At 46.6% G+C, this 14,818-nt stretch overlaps 1 protein-coding gene across 6 annotated transcripts in view; it reads left to right on the forward strand.

The window, feature by feature from the left end:
- Positions 1-14,818, forward strand: part of dgkza (diacylglycerol kinase, zeta a) — a 432,154-nt gene that overhangs the window by 98,482 nt on the left and 318,854 nt on the right. For 4 of the 6 annotated variants that reach the window (XM_067993673.1, XM_067993675.1, XM_067993674.1 and 1 more), the window contains exon 1: positions 2,235-2,339. The exons of the other annotated variants lie outside the window; for them this stretch is intronic. The gene's annotated coding sequence lies outside the window, so the exon portion shown is untranslated. Of the gene's footprint in view, positions 1-2,234; positions 2,340-14,818 lie in introns of those variants that run through there. 6 annotated transcript variants of the gene reach the window in all.

Genomic DNA, 14,818 nt, shown 5'->3' on the forward strand with positions numbered 1-14,818 from the left:
ATAAAATTAATACCTCAATCTATCATCATACAGAAGTCTGAAATACAAACGAGTAAATATTCTTTTCACTTTGTACTTCGGGCTCTACTGGCAACGAACAGGAGAGGGAACCCTGGCTGATCTGTTCCCTGCCTAACTCCAAGGCACTGAAGCCAACTGTAACGTCTCGACAGGTAGCTGCTTTGGCTCAATGATAGCATTCTTTCTTCTGAGTGGGTTCAAGTCTCCCTCCAGAAACTTTTTGGAGCTCCTCGGCCTGCGATGTCGCCCGTTTTCCCATTTCATATGCTGACTAATGGATGTGATTAGGGTTGGTGGTGGTGTGCTTCTGCCCCGTCTGTACTCCAAATCCTTCCATGGCCTCGCCCCTCCCTATCTCTGTAACCTCCTCCAGCCCTCCGAGATCTCTGCGCACCTCCAAGTCTGGCCTCTTGCGCATCCCTGATTTTATTCACTCCACCATTGGCGGCCGTGCCTTCAGCTGCCTAGGCCCTAAGCTCTGGAATTCCCTCCCTAAACCTCGCTGTCTCTCTACCTCTCTCTCCCTCTTTAAGACGCTCCTTAAAACCTGCCTCTTTGACCAAGCTTTTGGTCACCTGTCCTAATACCTCCTTATTTGGCTCAGTGCCAGTTTTTGTTTGATAGCGCTCATGTGAAGCGCTATGGGATGTTTTGCTACGTTAAAGGCGCTATATAAATGAAAGTAGTTGTTGTTATTATAAAACCTTGGGTCTGCTGCTGCTGCGCCCTCTTGCTTTATTGCACAGAGAAACGGTTCTGATTGAAACCATTTGTGCTCTTGTTGCGTGTGATCTTTGTGTGTCTAAACAAGAGCTGAGCAATTATAGAAATACTGCTGGTTATTCTCATGAGTAACATCTACTCCAGGCAGACATTCCGAGCAGGGCCTCTGAAAGTTAGTGAACGAAATGTTATCTGGAGGGGATTCAGCCTACGGAGAGTCTGGAGCCAAATTACAGATTTGAGCTAAGCTGCTAAGTTTGAGTCCCCTTTTTTTTTTACAAGCAGAGGGCTGAATTTGTCTGGTAGTCTGGGCAGTCTGAATAAAGCTCCCTCTTCTGTCAACTGTTCAGTGATGTGCTGACTGCCTTTAATGTAAAATAAAATCCTTTCCATAGCTCACTGTTTCCTACATTACAGCAGCGACTATACTTCAAAAGTACTTTATTGGCTGCAAAGTGCTTTGGGAGGTCCTGAGGCTGTGAAAGAGGCAATATAAATGCAAGTCTCTTTCTTGTTCTTTCTCTCTCTCTTTCCTTTCTTTCACTGGGTAAAAGCACTTCACCTAGCAAATTTAGGAGGATCAGTATGGTGGCAGTGGTTAAGTTCTCAAGTGTGAAGCAGCACTGCGCCACACTCACCTGCATGGAGTAAGCGAGCGCTGTTTCTCATTGGCTTCCCGTTGCCTCTCGGATTTTTCATGCCTTGCAGTCAGAATGCAGTGTGGCCCTGGGTGCTGGAACCCAGGCTCTGTGCTAATATTTTAGGTTCTGCCCTAGCCCTCCTCCCTGTTGAAGGTGCCTGATCCTTGCTGGGGTGCGGTGATTCTCTGGTACCTCAGCCCAGTGCTCATCATCGATGTATGAGCCTTAATGGTGTCTGGAAGCTCTTCGACCGGGTGGGGTGGGTGGGGGCATCACAACTGGGCCTGATCCTGTCCTCAGCAGAGTTCCGTACACGTGCGCTTTGGAGCAGGAGACTGGGTAATGAACAGGACCCTGGATGATTGTCCCTTTTTGTAAGTCGGAGATGCTGAGGTGCCTTGTAGCATACTGAGACCAACTAAACACAGACTGGGGATTGAACCTGGGACTTTGGTGTGGATGGCTGCAGTGATTCCTGAGCTTTGTGCTTTTCCTTTAGCTGGGTGTAAGGATTGGTTTTGTGCCTGAAGGGATGAATTCCCCACTCTCATCCGCCCATGAAGTATTTTTACTTGTAAATCTGCAAATTCAATTTTGAAAGTTTAGTTTTTGAAAGAAATGCTATTAAAATAAGGAATGTGGTTTTTTTTAAAAGAAATTAGGAACAATGGAAAAACTTGGGCAAAAATAGATGGCTAAACTCTGCTTGACGGTCTGCACTTGGAAACCAAGCCAAAAAGAGAGAGAGAGAGAGAGCGAGAGCAGCAACAGCTCGATTGCTTAGTAGAGGAAGTGTACTCACTCAGCTGATAACAGTGTTACATAGAGCTTCCCTCGGGGTCAAACAGCCCCCTCTCCCACCCCAGCCTCGCCGTTCACTTTTCCCTCGGAACAGTCAGTGGGTGTACGCTGAAGGATTACTTGGCTGTAGCCAACCTCTGTGTGGACTCACAGGTCGTATTTCAATACTTTTTAATCTTGTTAATCTGCTCTTTGTGATACTGTGAGTAAGCTGTTTTTTTTTTCATTACTCTCCAGCTCCTGCTTGACAAAGCAGGTTTCATTTGTGCTCCCGCATTTCAGTTCTTTTTTTAAATTCGAAAAGCATAAAAACTTAAAACTCCGGGCAGATGCTTGATGGTTTTAAGTGGATTTTTTGCGTGCCAAAACTACCAGCTTTTTGAGGGCTAGCTGTCAGCGGTAAAGCTGCCTGATTTAATATATTGTAAACAATTTTACAACACCAAGTTATAGTCCAGCAATTTTATTTTAAATTCACAAGCTTGTGAATTTAAAATAAAATTGCTGGACTATAACTTGGTGTTGTAAAATTGTTTACAATTGTCAACCCCAGTCCATCACCGGCATCTCCACATCATGATTTAATATAATCAAGTAATGGACACAAATAGTCTGGAACTTAAAATTTGAGTCTGGAACTTAAATTTTTTTGCACTAGTCTTCCATTACATTCTTATAAAAGACCCCAAGGAGTGGGTGGAACAGGTACTGCGACTTGTGAAATGCTGTCTCCCACTGCCTGATGCCATCCCACCTCCTTCAGCCGGCCAGGGTGAGCTAGGCGCACAGCTTTCTCTACCTTCTCTAACAAATCCAGAACGATTGCACTGCGTTACCCCAGTCTTATCAACAGTAAACCAAATTTATGTGGGCCATGCCCCCCCCCTCCCTTTTTTTTTAAAAAAAGAGCACAATTAATAAAAGAACTTAATCATAAAATAAAACTTTCAAACGTGCCTCAATCAGGTCAGCGATTCCTGGAGCAGAGATGGCACTGCAAGCTCCACCTCCCCATTTTTGTTTCTCCCCACTTATTGTTCTTCTATCTCCTTCCCAATTTTTTTGTTGTTCTCCCAGTCTCGAGCAGAGAAAGACAGAGCCCAAGTGCAATTTACCTTCGGGGAGTGAAGAACCGAGTTCACACACTTAATTCATCCTCCCATGTGGCACTGAGAGGAGAAAAAGGTTGTCGGTGTTTGACGCCCCAGGCTGCCGGGCAGGATTCATTTAACCTAAACTGGTGCCTGTTTCACACGAGATTTCACTCCTGTCTTTGTGCTGCTGCTTTTATTTATATATATATATATATATATATATATATATATATATAAAGCTGGTTGGCCTGTTATCCTATTTAACACCCGGTTATTCGGGTGGTTAAGGCAGCGAGTGGCCGAATCATGAAGAACAGGAAGGTCCCTTGGCACCTCCGTTCCCATGTTGACTTAATGGATCTCGGCCAAAGGCAGCTTTAGGACTCTTACAATTGGGCTTCGGTGCACCTGGCTTAGAGAGGGGAGAGGGAAATCGGCCAGAGTTCCTGGTCATGGATATTCGACAGCAACCCTTGCTGGAAGAGGCTTGGGTGCGTTGTGCTCCCTATGGTCGAGTAGCCAAAGGCCCTTATTTACCACTTGGGACAGATACCAGAAGGCACCCAGTGCCAGTGAGACCATATTCCCCCACCACCAAGTGAGTCAGCATCTTTGATGGGAGGGAGAAAATTATTTTTAAAAACAGAAAAAAAATGCAAATGGAGCACAAAATGCCATTATCTGAAATTAGTATATTTTTGTCTGGAATTTATTTTTTTAGTTGCATGGTTAGTGTGTGTGTTTAACAGTGTCCATGACTATGGAACACTGGAAGTCATGCACTTTAAATATTAATTGTTTACTTCAACAGAAACGCTATAGTGTGTTATGAGCTAAAGCCAATGAGTTAATGTTTAAGGTCCTGAACTGATTGCCAGATTGCTCCTGAATTTATGAACAAAGTGAAATCAAATAATTCCTGCTCTTTAACTAGATGTGGCATTGATATTTGATTAACCACGGCCTTGAGATGGAATTGCATGCACAGTACATGCTGGATTATAAAGGTCATGCATTTTTACGTGAATACAAGGCGAACAAATACGCTCTCCTCTGTCCTTTAAAAAGTAGCCTCCTCCTCCCTGCAGCAGGAGCACGGTATGCCGAATGCCTGCAAACCCCGGCAAGCCCAGACGGGCATGAATAATTACCTTCCACCCAGTGCATACTTCCCAGTACGCTTGCACTGGGAAAACAAGTTGCTTGCAATGGGAAAACAAGTTGCCCGCATGGCTCTTAAACCAGCAGTGCACCAATGATCAGTCTCTTTACGTTAACATGGGCTCACCTCCTTCTCCAGTGCCAGCAGTCACCTCAGTGCCAGCCCTGGATTTCAGCAGGCCACCTTGCTCAAACACACATCCTTCGGTCCATACACTGGCTTCCTTTACCCCGCCGGCTCTGGGGACTTCGTGTCCCTCGTAGCCCTGGTTTACTGTGTCGCTGTGCTGTACTTCACAAGCGTCTGATTCTACTGCTACAATTCAAATAAGCATTTTCTGTCTCACTGGGCAGATTTATAGGTAATCTGCCCGGTGACAGAGCCAGGTATCCACCGCATGCGATTTTAAACAATCTCTTGACTATTATTTGACTGTAATATATGCAGGATTTGCCCTTTCCAAGTCATATTCTGTGATGAGTTCCATGCCGCATGGTACAGTCACACTGTGGTACAGAACCTTTGGTACAGTGAAGGGTCAGGGCACAGACTGGGGTCCGACTGATCTGTGGTACGGAGCCTTTGGTACAGTGAAGGGTCAGGGCACAGACTGGGGTCCGACTGATCTGTGGTACAGAGCCTTTGGTATACTGAAGGGTCAGGGCACAGACTGGGGTCCGACTGATCTGTGGTACGGAGCCTTTGGTACAGTGAAGGGTCAGGGCACAGACTGGGGTCCGACTGATCTGTGGTACAGAGCCTTTGGTACAGTGAAGGGTCAGGGCACAGACTGGGGTCCGACTGATCTGTGGTATGGAGCCTTTGGTACAGTGAAGGGTCAGGGCACAGACTGCTGTATGGTGCCAGAGGTTCCCATTTTTTCAATCTAGTGAGTGTCCTGTGGCAGAGAATATGGTCTCCCTTAAATGTCTGCTGCCTTCATGTAGCTGGTTGTCTGTCTTCCTCTTCTGCTTTGTTTCTCTCTTTTCTTCTCTTTTTTTTCCCCCCTTCCTTTCAGTGGAGGCGAGGTGTGTTTTGGTGTGGCGAGGCGTGTTTTGGTGTGGCGAGGCGTGTTTTGGTGTGGTGTGGCGAGGCGTGTTTTGGTGTGGCGAGGCGTGTTTTGGTGTGGCGAGGCGTGTTTTGGTGTGGCGAGGCGTGTTTTGGTGTGGCGAGGCGTGTTTTGGTGTGGTGTGGCGAGGCGTGTTTTGGTGTGGCGAGGCGTGTTTTGGTGTGGCGAGGCGTGTTTTGGTGTGGCGAGGCGTGTTTTGGTGTGGCGAGGCGTGTTTTGGTGTGGCGAGGCGTGGTTTGGTGTGGCGAGGCGTGTTTTGGTGTGGCGAGGCGTGGTTTGGTGTGGCGAGGCGTGTTTTGGTGTGGCGAGGCGTGTTTTGGTGTGGCGAGGCGTGGTTTGGTGTGGCGAGGCGTGTTTTGGTGTGGCGAGGCGTGGTTTGGTGTGGCGAGGCGTGTTTTGGTGTGGCGAGGCGTGTTTTGGTGTGGCGAGGCGTGTTTTGGTGTGGCGAGGCGTGTTTTGGTGTGGCGAGGCGTGTTTTGGTGTGGCGAGGCGTGTTTTGGTGTGGCGAGGCGTGTTTTGGTGTGGCGAGGCGTGTTTTGGTGTGGCGAGGCGTGTTTTGGTGTGGCGAGGCGTGTTTTGGTGTGGCGAGGCGTGTTTTGGTGTGGCGAGGCGTGTTTTGGTGTGGCGAGGCGTGTTTTGGTGTGGCGAGGCGTGTTTTGGTGTGGCGAGGCGTGTTTTGGTGTGGCGAGGCGTGTTTTGGTGTGGCGAGGCGTGGTTTGGTGAGGCGAGGCGTGGTTTGGTGTGGCGAGGCGTGTTTTGGTGAGGCGAGGCGTGTTTTGGTGTGGCGAGGCGTGTTTTGGTGTGGCGAGGCGTGTTTTGGTGTGGCGAGGCGTGGTTTGGTGTGGCGAGGCGTGGTTTGGTGTGGTGTGGCGAGGCATGTTTTGGTGTGGTGAGGCGTGTTTTGGTGTGGCGAGGCGTGGTGAGGCGAGGCGTGGTTTGGTGTGGTGTGGTGTGTTTTGGTGTGGTGTGGTGTGGCGAGGCGTGTTTTGGTGTGGCGAGGCGTGTTTTGGTGTGGCGAGGCGTGTTTTGGTGTGGCGAGGCGTGTTTTGGTGTGGCGAGGCGTGTTTTGGTGTGGCGAGGCGTGTTTTGGTGTGGCGAGGCGTGTTTTGGTGTGGCGAGGCGTGTTTTGGTGTGGCGAGGCGTGTTTTGGTGTGGCGAGGCGTGTTTTGGTGAGGCGAGGCGTGTTTTGGTGAGGCGAGGCGTGGTTTGGTGTGGCGAGGCGTGGTTTGGTGTGGCGAGGCGTGTTTTGGTGTGGCGAGGCGTGTTTTGGTGTGGCGAGGCGTGTTTTGGTGTGGCGAGGCGTGTTTTGGTGTGGCGAGGCGTGTTTTGGTGTGGCGAGGCGTGGTTTGGTGTGGCGAGGCGTGGTTTGGTGTGGCGAGGCGTGGTTTGGTGTGGCGAGGCGTGGTTTGGTGTGGCGAGGCGTGGTTTGGTGTGGCGAGGCGTGGTTTGGTGTGGCGAGGCGTGGTTTGGTGTGGCGAGGCGTGGTTTGGTGTGGCGAGGCGTGGTTTGGTGTGGCGAGGCGTGGTTTGGTGTGGCGAGGCGTGGTTTGGTGTGGCGAGGCGTGGTTTGGTGTGGCGAGGCGTGGTTTGGTGTGGCGAGGCGTGGTTTGGTGTGGCGAGGCGTGGTTTGGTGTGGCGAGGCGTGTTTTGGTGTGGCGAGGCGTGTTTTGGTGTGGCGAGGCGTGTTTTGGTGTGGCGAGGCGTGGTTTGGTGTGGCGAGGCGTGGTTTGGTGTGGCGAGGCGTGTTTTGGTGAGGTGAGGTGCAGTTGAGTTGAGGTGTGTTGGGAGGAAAGGAGCCACCAATGGCTGCAGACTGTATTTGGGATGGCGATTGTAGGGAAATGTTATCCCCAGGCGGCTCCCTCCCCATCCCCTCCCCAATTGCTTCTGCTTTTCCCCACCACTCATTCCCTTCATGTCTCCCACTGCATCACCTTTCCATTATGATCTTCCCTTCCTACTAACCCCTTGCTCCCAACATGACCTCTACCTCTTTCTCCCAGTTCAAACCCTGTATCCTTTCCCCTCCCCCTTGCTCCACTGTCATTCCCCTCACCCTTAACCCTCCACCCACTCTTGCTCACTCTCACTTGTTCCCTCCAAGGAGCAGTGGTGAGAGACTAGAGGCATGTTTCCCTGCTCCATTCCCTTCTCCCTACCTTCCCGTCCTATCTGTTTCTGTCAGGTTTTTGAAATCCAGCTTTCTTGTGTTTTTTAAAACAAAAATCAAATTAGATGAGCAAAGACTCTTTCACTCAGTCACACACACACACGCAGGTACATTAGCAATCAGGATCGCTGTCTCACAGGTATAAGATATTAGCATTTACCTTCTGCTAACTCAGTACAGATGGATAATCAGTTGGCTTCAAAATTCAACTATTCTTGAATATTGAACAAATGTTAATATGCATACTCTCTCTCTCTCCCTCTTTCTCTCTATTCAATGCACTTTCGAAAGTTTATAGAACACAAAAGAAAATCTGCAACAGGTGTGTAATCAGATCACTGCCACTCTCTCCACCTCTCGCTTTCTCTCAGGAAAAATAACAATATATATTTTAACTCAGCAAAGATTTTGAAGTTTGACCTCTTGCTTTTCAAAGTTATTTGCAACACAATTTCTGAGTTTCTACTCTTATTTCGGACCCTAAGAATTTTCAGTTCCTGAGAAAACAAAATGGTAGTTGTAAAAGATTTTCAGAAGGCATTTTGAGTAATTTGAGGGAACCCAGTGGCAAGTTTGCACAATCGCATGATGATGTACCCTCACTATGAGATAGCAGCTATTGTGTGGCATACCGATTGACACCTTTAACATTGAAAATACAGTCCCAGTAACAGTGCCACCGGGAGTAATGGACACATGAGTTTCAATAAAACATACGCCGCACACAGTGAATTTAATGTATAATACATAGATGCTCACAAAGCATTTGACTGAGTGTGGCACCAAGGCGCCCTAGTAAAATTGAAGTCAATGGGAATCAGGGGGAAAACTCTCCAGTGGCTGGAGTCATACCTAGCACAAAGGAAGTTGGAGGCCAATCATCTCAGCCCCAGGACATTGCTGCAGGAGTTCCTCAGGGCAGTGTCCTAGGCCCAACCATCTTCAGCTGCTTCATCAATGACCTTCCCTCCAACATAAGGTCAGAAATGGGGATGTTCACTGATGATTGCACAGTCTTCAGTTCCATTCACAACCCCTCAAATAATGAAGCAGTCCGTGCCCGCATGCAGCAAGACCTGGACAACATCCAGGCTTGGGCTCGTAAGTGGCAAGTAACATTCGCGCCAGACAAGTGCCAAGCAATGACCATCTCCAACAAGAGAGAGTCTAACCACCTCCCCTTGACATTCAATGGAATTACCATCGCCGAATCCCCCACCATCAAAATCCTGGGGGTCAACATTGACCAGAAACTTAACTGGACCAGCCATATAAATACTGTGGCTACAAGAGCAGATCAGAGGCTGGGTATTCTTTGGCTAGTGACTCACCTCCTGACTCCCCAAAGCCTTTCCACCATCTACAAGGCACAAGTCAGGAGTGTGATGGAATACTCTCCACTTGCCTGGATGAGTGCAGCTCCAACAACACTCGAAGCTCGACACCATCCAGGACAAAGCAGCCCGCTTGATTGGCACCCCATCCACCACGCTAAACATTCACTCCCTTCACCACCGGCGCACTGTGGCTGCAGTGTGTACCATCCACAGGATGCACTGCAGCAACTCACCAAGGCTTCTTCGACAGCACCTCCCAAACCCGCGACCTCTACCACCTAGAAGGACAAGGGCAGCAGGCCCATGGGAATAACACCACCTGCACGTTCCCCTCCAAGTCACACACATCCCGACTTGGAAATATATCGCCGTTACTTCATCGTTGCTGGGTCAAAATCCTGGAACTCCCTTCCTAACAGCACTGTGGGAGAACCGTCACCACACGGACTGCAGCGGTTCAAGAAGGTGGCTCACCACCACCTTCTCAAGGGCAATTAGGGATGGGCAATAAATGCCGGCCTCGCCAGCGACGCCCACGTCCAATGAACAAATAAAAAAAAGTGTTGCATAGGAGTATTCATCTGCAGTTTATAATGAGCAGTTTGAATGAAAATCTTGCCAGACATGTTAAATCCTCTTTTTTGAATGTTATTGTTTTCCGTGTCTCCTCAGTGCAGTGACGTTGTATTTTTATATTTTACTTTTAGTGCCTTACAGGTTAATTCTTTTGGTGAAGCAAAATAAGAATTTCAATCCCTGCATGCTATTGGTTGTAAAGGAAGTTGAATGATCCTAAGAATTGGTTTTATTATTGAACCCGTGGAGCACCAATTGCCACTTTGAATGTCTAATCTTTATTTTCTCGTGAGGACATTGTGAACACAGCAATGTTCTCCATTTCTTTGTGATTCCCGCTCGTCACAGCACACCAAGTACCTGTTGGTACCTCGATAGCGCATATGACACAGGTATTGTCAGGGTTGGCACAAAGCTCCGTACTTAGAATCATACAACAACAACTTGCATTTACATCGCGCCTTTAATGTAGTAAAATGTTATACAGCATAGAAGGAGGCCATTTGGCCCGTCGTGCCAGCTGTTTGACCAATTACAGCTTCTCTAGTCTCTCCACTAACTGAAGTCCCACATCCCTGCCACCATTCTAGCAAATCTCCTCTGCACTCTCTCCAAGGCCTTGACATCCTTCCTAAAGTGTGGTGCCCAGAATTGGACACAATACATTAACTGAGGCATAACCAGTGTTTATAAAGGTTTAACATAACTTCCTTGCTTTTGTACTCTGTGTCTCTATTTATAAGGCCCAGGATACCATATGCTTTTTTAACAGCCACATTAACTTGTCCTGCCACCGTCAAAGATTGAGGGTTAAACAGGTAAAGCATGACATGTATGTTGTAAAGGCCTACAAGGCCACAGGCATGTCAGGGGTGTGCCATTACTAAACAGATTTTTTGAAGGGGGTAGTGGCTACCGTTTTAATGGGAAATGCCACCTGTAAGCCGACTGATGCCTCTCGGTCAGCTGTGTGTCCCTGTACAATGACAAAAGACGGAAAATGCTGGAAATGCAGAGCAGATCTGTCGGCATCTGAATGAGAAAGGGAATTTGATCCCCAAAAAAAATCAAAATGTGGTTTTCAAGAAACATATTTTCTGTTTTAATGAAGAATTCTTTGTTTTGATTCTTTTAAAATTCTGGTTGCAAATTACACAAGGATTGTGACCCCTTTATTAGCAGAACATTTACTTGTCTGCATTTAAGTTGGTTGCATCCTTGCAGTGTGCCCTTCCCGGGCTTCCATATTTTGCTTTGCGTTTATAAACGGTCGGTCAGCTCACCAGTCCCCTCGCTGCCTGTAGCTCTGTGGTAGGAATATATGAGCTTTTGAAAGATGTTTACGGTAAGTACAAAATCTACAAAAAAATCTTGTTGCAGTGCAAGCCGTTTGAGGAGTCAAAGGATCAAACCCATAGAACAATTTTGTGATGCTCTTTTTTAAAATTTTTGAATTCCATTGCAACCATTAAAAAAACCCCAAGTAAATAAAATTCAAATACAGCTGAATAGCAACATTAACGAGAAATACAAGTTTGTCATAAAGAAACATCTGAGGCAGTAACATTGGGGTTATTCAAAATATAGTTGGACTTAACGATGGGAGAGTTAATATACTGGAGGGATGAGTCAGATGGCCTTTTCTCATCCTTCTGTTATATGTTTTAAATGTTAGCCCTGAGGTTATATGTTCTGTTTCTGTGAAAATTTGTCTTTTAATTCAAAGTTAAGTGTTTTCACCTCTCCCTGTTCCCCTCTCCTCATCTTTCCCACCCTGTTTCGTTGCTATCTGTTTCCTGCCAGGGGATATTTCTTGCTGGTTCTTTTTCTAAATAACAGCACCACATCAAAATAGGCTAGTGGAATCTTTTTGTATTATTAATCTTTATTACAGAAAAATAGACTTCAGAAAAGTACAGAAATAATTCCCTGAGATACCGAGAGTCGAGCACTAGCTTTGATATTTGTTCTGGGCGCTGGCTGTGGATCTTATTTAATGTCTTTTTGTTGCAATTTTCTCAGCTGCTGAAAACATTAGTTCCCTGTGGGGTTCCTGTCGGCCCCCCCACCACCCCCCCCCCCCAACTTCAACATATCACTTCAGATTGAAAAGTGCGCACATTTTCTTCCTAAAATTACTGAGTTTAAATTGACAGCGCTTGACGTCATGAGATACTGAAACATTAACACCGTTGAATTGAGCAGGTCAGTCCTGGAAACTGCTGGAAGGACAAAAGCTCCCTAAAGTCAAAGAGCTGTGGAGAAAGAATGAACTACTTGCTCAGTAGCTATAAATTACACAGAGGATGCGGCTGATTGACTTAGTGAGAGATTACGAACATACAAATTAAGAGCAGGAGTGGGCCATTCGGCCCCTCGAGCTTGCTCTGCCATTTGATAAGATCATGGCTGATCTGATTGTGACCTCAATCCTACTTTCCCGTCCACCTACTATAACCTTTGGCTCCCTTGTTAATCAGGAATCTATCTAACTCAGCCTTAAAAATATTCGATGACCCTGCCTCCACCGCTCTCTGGGGAAGGGAGTTCCACAGTCTCACGACCCTCTGAGAAAAAAAATTTCTCCTCATCTCCGTCTTAAATGGGAGACCCCTTATTTTTAAACTGTGGCCCCTAGTTCTAGTCTCTCCCACAAGGGGAAATATCCTCAGCATCTACCCCTTCTAGACCCCTCAGGATCTTATATGTTTCAATTAGATCACCTCTCATTCTTCTAAACTCCAATGTATACAGGCCCAACTTGTTTAACCTTTCCTCATAAGATAACCCCCTCATTCCAGATTAGACGCATCACGATGATTATTTGATTTAATTATCTTCCAAATCTTTTTCTTCACCTATGAGCCCCACATCATGCTCTTTTCCTGGTGGGAAGGAGTGGGTAGCACTCACAGAGGCCTGGAAGGATTCACCTAGTTGTGTTCTTGGCTGGAATATGCCGTATTGTGCCATGTGACCTTGAGGAAGGGAATGGAAAGGAAGGAAAAAATAGCTAAAGCATACTTATGACAGATAGTAGTTGGGACTTAGACTGGCTGGGAGTTCTGCTACGTGGTGCTGCCCTGAGATTCACACTGCCCACTTTTTAAAAATTCGTTCATGGGATGTGGGCGAGGCCGGCATTTATTGCCCATCCCTAATTGCCCTTGAGAAGGTGGTGGTGAGCCGGCTTCTTGAACCGCTGCAGTCCGTGTGGAGAAGGTTCTCCCACAGTGCTGTTAGGAAGGGAGTTCCAGGATTTTGACCCAGCGACGATGAAGGAACGGCAATATATTTCCAAGTCGGGATGGTGTGTGACTTGGAGGGGAACATGCAGGTGGTGTTGTTCCCATGTGCCTGCTGCCCTTGTCCTTCTGGGTGGTAGAGGTCGTGGGTTTGGGAGGTGCTGTCGAAGAAGCCTTGGCGAGTTGCTGCAGTGCATCCTGTGGATGGTACACACTGCAGCCACTGTGCGCCGGTGGTGAAGGGAGTGAAAGTTTAGGGTGGTGGATGGGGTGCCAATCAAGCGGGCTGCTTTGTCCTGGATTGTGTCGAGCTTCTTGAGTGTTGTTGGAGCTGCACTCGTCCAGGCAAGTGGAGAGTATTCCATCACACTCCTGACTTGTGCCTTGTAGATGGTGGAAAGGCTTTGGGGAGTCAGGAGGTGAGTCACTCGCCGCAGAATACCCAGCCTCTGACCTGCTCTTGTAGCCACAGTATTTATATGGCTGGTCCAGTTAAGTTTCTGGTCAATGGTGACCCCCAGGATGTTGATGGTGGGGGATTCGGCGATGGTAATGCCGTTGAATGTCAAGGGGAGGTGGTTAGACTCTCTCTTTTTGGAGATGGTCATTGCCTGGCACTTGTCTGGCGCGAATGTTACTTGCCACTTATCAGCCCAAGCTGATAATGCATAGACAGTTATTATCAAATTGTCACTGACTCTGTCCCCATCCCTAATTCCTGAGAACGGCCACTAAAGAGTGTGCTGTTGTTTTATAACATTTATGTATAGTTTTCTCCATTTGCTAATGTAGGAAGCTTTTCACTTACAAGTATAAAATGGGTTTCACACTTTATACTCGCACACTGACCTTTTCACTTGAATCAGCGACCAGAGGAAACCATAACTGATGTTTTTGTTTTTTTGTTGCATTTATCTAAATAAAAATTGAAGAGACTCTATGTGAAGGGAACACCCTGTATTGAGAGTTTTACTCCTATCTGTTTAAGTTCTTTTGTCTCTCATGAATCCAGTTTAGGCCGCAAACTGGAAAGCCGCATTAAATAAAACACCACAGCCTGTCCTTAAGAGTGCCTCCCTGTTCATTGTTTGTAAATGTTGCTGTTGGAAAAAACCATTGGGATCTGAGTTTGTGTTTCCGTCTTGTCTGCCTTGAGATGCATTTAGTTAAGGGGGTGGGGGGCGTGGAGAGGTACTGATGCTGGAGATGAAAATGAGCTGTGCGTCATTTTCACCCCGATGATATGACGTGCAAGGGCACGCTGATGTTTCCTTGACGCAATTGTATTGATTCGTGTCATTGTGTGCCGTGTTTGGGCAGAAGAACATCCAACATTTTTCCAATGACGATGATGATTATTTGTCTTTTAAAAATGAATTAAACTCTGCAAGCAGACCGGAGATAAGAGGAGTCTGAATTAACCTTCAGTTTTACTCCTCTCCGACTCCTGCTTGCACTAATGGCATTGAGATGTTCCAGGCGACCCATGACCTCAGAGCTCTTGAAACAATTTTTATTTGTGGTCATGTCTAAGAAAGTAAAATGTTTATCGAAAATGTTTATTTTTGTAGAGACGTTGTTATCTTTGTTGGGAATACTAGAATGTATTTACAATCCATAGGACACTGATAGGTTTGTAAGGAGTGCTTGAGGTGCTGAAAGGCTTACTTTTAAATCTATAACAGATTTTCAACCTGACAAAGCATGGCTTCTGTAGAAACTACATTAAACCCAGTATCTCTGTGTTAAACTCAGCAGACATTTCAACCTTGTGTTTTGACTTTAATAATATGCAAGTTATTTTAAAAATTAGATTAAATTTTTTTTTACCTGTGAACATTTGGAACCTGGCCATTATTAGTGTTTGGGTGTTCAATGCATGAAAATAATTCAGATGACGGAGTCTAGCCGAGAACTGTAGAAATCACCAAACAAAATGACTTATTTTTATACTGTTTAAATTCTGATAGCGATTGGATA

The sequence above is a fragment of the Heptranchias perlo genome, chromosome 12 (assembly GCF_035084215.1).
Source record: "Heptranchias perlo isolate sHepPer1 chromosome 12, sHepPer1.hap1, whole genome shotgun sequence".
Classification (NCBI taxonomy): Eukaryota; Metazoa; Chordata; class Chondrichthyes; order Hexanchiformes; family Hexanchidae; genus Heptranchias; species Heptranchias perlo.